Source organism: Cotesia glomerata, linkage group LG5, assembly GCF_020080835.1.
Source record: "Cotesia glomerata isolate CgM1 linkage group LG5, MPM_Cglom_v2.3, whole genome shotgun sequence".
Taxonomy (NCBI): domain Eukaryota; kingdom Metazoa; phylum Arthropoda; class Insecta; order Hymenoptera; family Braconidae; genus Cotesia; species Cotesia glomerata.
Window position 1 is genome coordinate 6,267,984 of NC_058162.1, and position 7,930 is coordinate 6,275,913.

Genomic DNA, 7,930 nt, shown 5'->3' on the forward strand with positions numbered 1-7,930 from the left:
TTTAGTAAATTACCTAAGAAATGTTTTTGATAAAATGAAAAATATCAAATTTAATCAACAAATTTTCATGTCAATTCATCATCAAATATTCTACTTTTAAAATATACAAAAATAAAAACTTATCACAAACAAAAATTAAATTAAATATTCAAAAACAACCGTAACAATTAAAAATTTTTTTTTACTGTATAAGGATTATTTTAATCTACTTTAACTCAATCATATATTGTACACATCTTTACTTAGTATTTAAGATCAATAATGAAAGTATTATTTTTAAATTAACATGATTATTAATTTTAAGGGCCAACATATATAAAGTTTAGTTTAATTATTTAAATAAACTGATAAAAAAAATTAACAATTTAAAGAAAATATCATTTTAGATCGACTTGAATTAAAAAGAAAAATTTTTGTAAGCCTCATTACTCTACTACATGTTAAATGTTTGATATTATCTTCAGTTATAGTAAAAATAACTATTTTTTATTCTTTTTTATTAAAATTTATCGATAGTTTTCTTTTCATTAATAAATGAATGAATGATTTATTATTTAGCATCAGCTATTTACACTAATTTCACAAATATACAATGTAATAATACTTTGGTATAAAATTACAGTTTATGTAGATAATCAATTGTATTCTTAATAAATAGTTTTAATTTTATTTTAAATATTTTTAAACGATTTTCTTTTTATAATTCGTCCAGCAGAGAATTATAACATTTAAACCCTCTATAATGTACACTGATAGAAGGATTTATTTGTATTAAATAATATTTGTTAATAGTTAACAAATCATTTATTACAGACCATTTTTTAGTATTAAACAAATATTTCTTAGTATTTAAAATGATTTGTTTGTATATAATAAATCTGATTTTCATTTATTAAATATTAATAAATCTTTTTAAATACTAACAAATATTTGTTAAGGACTAACAAATGGCTTCTAATAAATGATTTGTTAAATATTAAGAAATCTTTTTAACTATAAACAAATCCTTCTATCAGTGTAATGATTTTTCTGGGGTGTAAGTTCTAATATGCGCAATTTTTAACAAATTTTGGTTTCTAGTATTATAAATATTATTATTGTAAAATAAAGTATTGTAAACTATCATCTGTCGGATCGATAGCCAATTTAATATCTCTTATTATTAAAAATATCTCTTAACTATTAAGCGCTATGATCTGCGAGTACCTAATTAGTTATAAATTTACTTTGAAAATTTATTTAGCAAACTAAAAATTAAAAAAAATTTTAATTTAATTTAAATCCTTTATTAAAAAGTTGATGTGACGTTTTCATTGTTGTCGCTTTTCGTTGCTATGGTGACCACTTTGGCAACCATTACAATGGCAATAGTTACCATAGCAACGGTTATTATGGCCACGGTTATCATAGCAACGGTTACTATGGCAACGGTTATCATAGCATCGGTTACTATGGCAGCAGTTACCATAGCCACGGTTATCATGGTAACAGTTACCATAGAAACGATTACCGTGGTAACGGTTACTATGGCAACAGTTACCATGGCAACGGTTAAATATAAATGAGTAAAATTTGTAAAAATAATGATTAATTAAATTGGCGATAATAATCATTTTGACAGAAGCGCGCAAAGCGCGTTCGATTTTTTAGTAAATTAAAATTTAAAAGAATTTTTTTGTTATCATTAAATTTATTTTTCGCAATTACAAAATTTCAAATAAAGTTATTTATTTATTCTTTGTCTACAAATACTATAATGTATAACAATAACTTAAAAGAAAAAATAAAAATAATTTAATGTTGAGTTGAAAAGTTAAGTTTCCTTAATAAATTTTCCAAGTGAGTGATAAAACCACAAAGATGTTGGTCATGGGTACTTAAAGTTTTATTGTTGCGATTTTCTTCTTTATATTTTTCTTTCCTTTAAAAAGGAAAATCCAAAGGTGGGCGGATAAAGGTGTATAGGAAGAAAGCATCGTCTGATCATGTTCTCAAGGGAAGTGATCCTGTGGGTGGTCATGCGCCACAAATGTAGTGCGATTACCCCCCTGAGGATACGATTGCAGCTCTACGCTCCATACCAGCTTTACTCTACACTGTTTTTAGTTGAGTATATTCTGGCTCTTGGTGAATGAACGACCAGTCTGGCCGCGCGCGTCTTCGACTACTGTCGCTGTCCTCCCTCACTTTTCATACAATTTTTCACGTACTTAACATCTTTCAATTATTCTTGTTTCTATTTTTCTTAATTTTTTTGTCAAACTTAACTTGTCAGTTAAAAAGTATTATTATTACTCTCTAACTTTTATTTTGTGATCATTTTATAGTGGGTTTTTTTCAGGTAGGTTAATATTTTAATTATAATCATTTCTTCTTATTGTTCGTAAAATTGTTATCAAAACTTCTTTAATTTTCAATTTTATATAAATTTATTTAACTTTTATTGATAAAGTATTATTAAAATTCTTTTAAAAGTTTCTTCAACTCTCAATACTAACAACTTTTTTCAATATTTAAATGAATTTTTCTTTTATATGAATTTTTAATATTTTTAAATTTTAAATTTATTTTTAAAATTTTTCAATTATTAAAAAATTTTTCAATATTCAAATGAATTTTTCTTTTATAAATTTTTTATTTTTAACTTTTCATTAATAAATTATTGATAAAATTCTTTTAAAAAGTTTTTTCATTTTTCAATATGAATAATTATTTTTTTAAATAAATTCAAATGATTTCTTCTTCTATAAATTTTTTGTAAACAAATGTTTGTTATATTAAACGATTGATCATCAGTAAATTTTGACATTAATTTAAATTAAGAAAAATTATTATTGCTATTATTATTAATAAGATAATTTACATAAAAGATAAGTATGATAAAAGCTTTGAATTTAAGGGGCAAAATTTAGGTCGAACATAATAAAAAAAAATTAATTTCGTTATATCTAAAAACTGTTGAGTTAAAAGTTACAACGCGAGTGATATGTTAGTAGAAATTGATTCGATAAACTTTAAAACACTATACGGGCTAGTGAAAACGTGATTGTAATAAAAGTATAACTAAATTGTTTCTCATTCTCTTTTTACATAGCGTCTCCTTCATATTATGTGGCACACATTTCATTCAACAGCAAGTTAATTTAACAAATTGTTAATCTTCAATACCTTTAGATATAGAATATAGTGAAAGTAATTTCTAATTTTTTTAGGATCCAATTCGTTCTTATTGCTTTCACTATTTCTATTTATTTTGCTTTAGATTTTTATATAAATTAGATCTATTTTTATTGCACCGACTTTTCACTAAAAAATAATTTTTTGCAAAGTAAAGTTTGAACATTTAATAAAAATAAACATTAAAATTAGATTCTGAATCAACATTAATTAATTTTATTAATTTGTTGATTATCCCATTAATTTTAATTAAATTTAATATAATTTTAAGTTCTTAAATAAATAAGTAAAATATTAATAATTATAATTTTTAAAATTGCAATAAAATGTAGAAAAAAATTATCAAAGAGTGAAGGGAAAAAAGTTGATTAATTTATTTAGGATATAAAATATTCGACACAGAGCAATTGAAATAGTTAGGTCGATTGCCGGTGTACTTTATGATCGTGACAGTTGTAAGATAACTCCCAAGATTGGGTACTGACTCATTATCGCTCTCGTGCATCTGACATCCACCAATTCGTGACTTTATTTATTTACAAGCTCTTTTCAACACTTTTTGTACTTTTCAATTGACTCGCCAAAAAAGCCAAAAGAAAAAAAACAAACAACAGCAATAATAATGTATAATATATATAATATCTGTGCGTGAAAACTGTCGACGGCATATTTTTACCGAGACATAAAAGAAGTATATAAATACACGGGTTTTTTTATCGCTCGAATAGTTGCGTGATATATATATATAATAATATAATAATGATAATTTTTTTTTTTCAAACTTGTTAGGTATAAATCTCAAGACAATTGCTGATCTGATTTCGATGAACTTAAACTGTCATGACATAATTAAATGTTACATAAATTATAATCTTGTATGCAAAAAAAAATAACAATGATAATTTTAATAAAAAAAAAAATATTATTTTTGAGATTAATTCAAACGATAATTTTTTATTAAAAATATTTATACTTGAAAAGAGCACATGTCGTTTTCTTAACTTTTGACAAGCGAATTACCGTGTCCATGTCTCGCGAATAAATTTCATATTTTTTACAGCGAATCAGACCCACAGGCGTGGATTTAATGTAATTTAACAAGTGGATAAGTAGGATCATTTACAACCTTGTCAATGTTTATTATAAATTATAAATTCTCTATTTAACAACAATGCACGCATATTTTGTTAAAAATATTATTATGTAAATTAAATTATAATAAAATCTATGAAAAAATAAATAAAATACACTAATTTTTCCCATAAAAGTTCGTCGACTGATTACACAATCGCACGTAAGATAAATTAGCATTAAACAGGTATAAAAGATAATTAAAATTTAACTATTGGTATAATGCAGAAAAATATAAAAATTTTATATTATGTATTTACGATCAAGAATAAATTAATATTGATTATTATGCAATTTAATATTTCGTGTGTTGATAAATTTTTTACGGCAATGTAATTATTATAATAAAGCAATAAACTTTCGTTTTTTAAATGTTGAGTTTTCGAGGTAACAAAAAAAAATGTTCGACGGTAAAACTAAAATAAAGTAGAAAAAAAAACATGTTATGGATCTTGAAAAAATAATGTATAATTAGAACGAGTATAGCTTAGAAAATATAAAATGTGAAATATGTATATATTTATAAATAATATTATTAATATATACTTATAAATCACATTTGTCTATAGTTCAAAGGCGTTTACGACGTGTGTTCTTGTTATTCGTTATTTCGCAATCGGCATGAGCTAGAAAGACACCATAGTAAACGAGTACGTAAATCACTCACGATCTTCATACGATTCGCCTCAAGCTCTCCCGCATTACATACATGTATTTAATCTCCCTTTTTTTACTCGACACGAGTAAGTGTCGTGACTTGTTCACACTCTTTCGTTTTAAATTCAATTGTTACGTAAAATTTTGTTATCATTATTTTATCCAAATTTTATCATTTTTTTTAATTTTTTAGAATGATAATAATAATAACTAGCAACCTTGCAGTCACTATGTGACTGCAATGAATTATGAACTATAAATAAATAAAATTTTGCTTTATTAAATAATGACTTTTGTTAAATTGCACTGTATTTTTTTAACTGTTGACGTTTTTAAAGATATAAGCTCATCCCGATGTTACACTCATCAAGAGCTTTAATTTGAGTACCCACATACATTTTTGATATATTTTTCATATATAAATATATATAATATATATAAATATATGAAAAATTGATGTGGGTACTTAAATGAAAGATCTTGATGAGTGTAACATCAGGATGAGCTAATATCTTTAAAAATGTCAATAGTTCACGAGATACAAGGTCATTTCTTAATTATATATCTAGAAATAGAGCATTTTCGAATGCAGCCTAAATATTTATCATAATAAATTTACTGTCGGTGAGAATAATATGAAACCTTGAAAAGGTACAAATTCAAGTCAAGGCCTTTGCAATGTCACTAAATTTAACTAAAAAAACCGATTTTATCATATGAATATCTTGACCACAAAATTTTTCTTATTCTCTTAATAATATAGATAACAAAAAATTGAAAGAAACACAGAAGCAATATATATAAGAAGAAATAATTTTATTAAAATATCAATTCAATGTCTTATAAAATGTATTGATTAAGACAAATATTGGTACTTAGTATAAGGTTTTATACATATCAAAAAAAAATAAATAAATAAAGACAAAAATTTTTCAATTCAAAAATTTTTCTTTGAGTCAAGTTATTTTTTTTTTTTTTTTTAATTGTATGACTGGAATAATTTTATAAGTACTAGAATAATTTTTTCCTATTTTATTGAATATTAAATTTATAGTATTTCGTTGGAAAATTAACATTTATCTATTAAACTGTATTTGTATTCAAACTATTGTGACATATGAATAGCCGGGTTGCCAACCAGTCAGATCGACAACATTCCGAATTATTAAAACTCTAGAAAATTTTAAATTCCGCTACATTCAAAGTTTATAAAATACATTAGCTTAAATAGAATACCAGCCGAAAAACAATTTTGTAAATTATAAAACACCAGGTTATCGAATATAAGTAAATCTAAATCTTATATTCCTCAAGAGTTAAAATTAATTTGATTTCGAAAAAGGTTCGTTCCGACGTATATTCATCCGAATACTTATCTATCCGAATAATGATTCAGCCGAAAATTACTCATCCAAAAAATTGGAAATTTTTCTTAGATGGTCCACCTTTACAAGCATGAAATTTGAGTGTTTTATATACATGCTTGTAAATTAAAATAAAATTAATTTTAAAAATTGATTAATTTTTAAATTGATTAAAATAATTAATTAATTTTAAAAATTTCTAATCTAATTATAAAATTATTTACATTTTCGGCTAAATGAGTGTTCGTCTGTTCATTCATTTTGGCGTACAAATTTTCGTTGTTATGTTTTTTTCTCTAACGTTTTATGTTTATGTTTTTTTCTCTAATTTTCGTTGTTATGTTTCTCTCTCTAACAAATAAAGAGATGTTATTTTTAATTAATAATTAATTATCTATGCGGTTAATTGAAAAATGGCTAAGGACTTTTCGTCTCAGAATTATTTTTTTCATCAGATGCTACAATGGCGTCCGTGACTTTTGGGACACCCTGTATATATATAAATAAATAAATAAATAAATATATATATACATACATATATATACACATACATATACATACACATACATATTAGTTATTTATGTACCTTGGGCGAGCCACGCGCCAATACGGTCGAGGTGATAAATATTTTCAGCTGGGATAGTATACATGAGGGCCCGATAAGGACCCGGAGGCTTTCGTCCCTGCTGCAAGTAATTATCGCCGAGACCGTATTTGTGCGTGGCTTTCGCCCATGGTGCTTAAAAATTTTTCGTCCTAGCTGGCGGACGTATGCCGGGTTTTACAGTGCAGGGGATACTCAATTTATAATTAAATAGCGTACGACGCCATAACCCTCTAATCCCTCTAAATAAAAAATACATGTAAGAGATCTTGAAGTTAGTCAAAAGATGCGCTTTTTAATTTAAAATGACAATTGAAACTTGTAATCTACTCTGGCTATTGTAAGAAGAGATTGGTGACGCTTGCGTGACATTGTCCTCTGACTGTATAAAGTTCATATACAGCCCAGTAGATACTGGCGCGTACGCGCGTGGTTATTTACAAATTGAGTGTCGTCTGCGCGTAAAACCCCCATACGTCCGCCAAGGCTTCCAGGACGAAAACAAACTTTTGAACGATATGCATTTTTCCGACTCAGCTCGACGAGTATATAGTCGAAAAATAGTAAAATTTTTGAAAAGTTCCGTCATGAGGACCAACGTAATAGTTAGATTTCTATGAAATCTACTAAAAAGAATTTTATTTATTCACCAGAATAAAACCAGCGTTACTTTTAAAGATGCGGAAATGATTTTATCAAAAATCGACGGGATACCAATGAACATCTCAGTATCAAGAAACCTCAATGATTTTTCTTGGCAGCAGTTTCGTCCATTATCCACAACGAGTATCTCCCTAATGTGACTTAACTTCAGTACAACTCGATAATACTATTAGTAATTCCGTAAGTCTAAAAATCACATTATATTGTATTATATACTTCCTTACTTCTTTACTTCCCTACCCTAATATAGTTACATTACCCATTCACTATTACACAAACACAATTTTATAATACCTAAAAAAAAGAATTAAATTCTTTTGCTTTTAGATTTTGA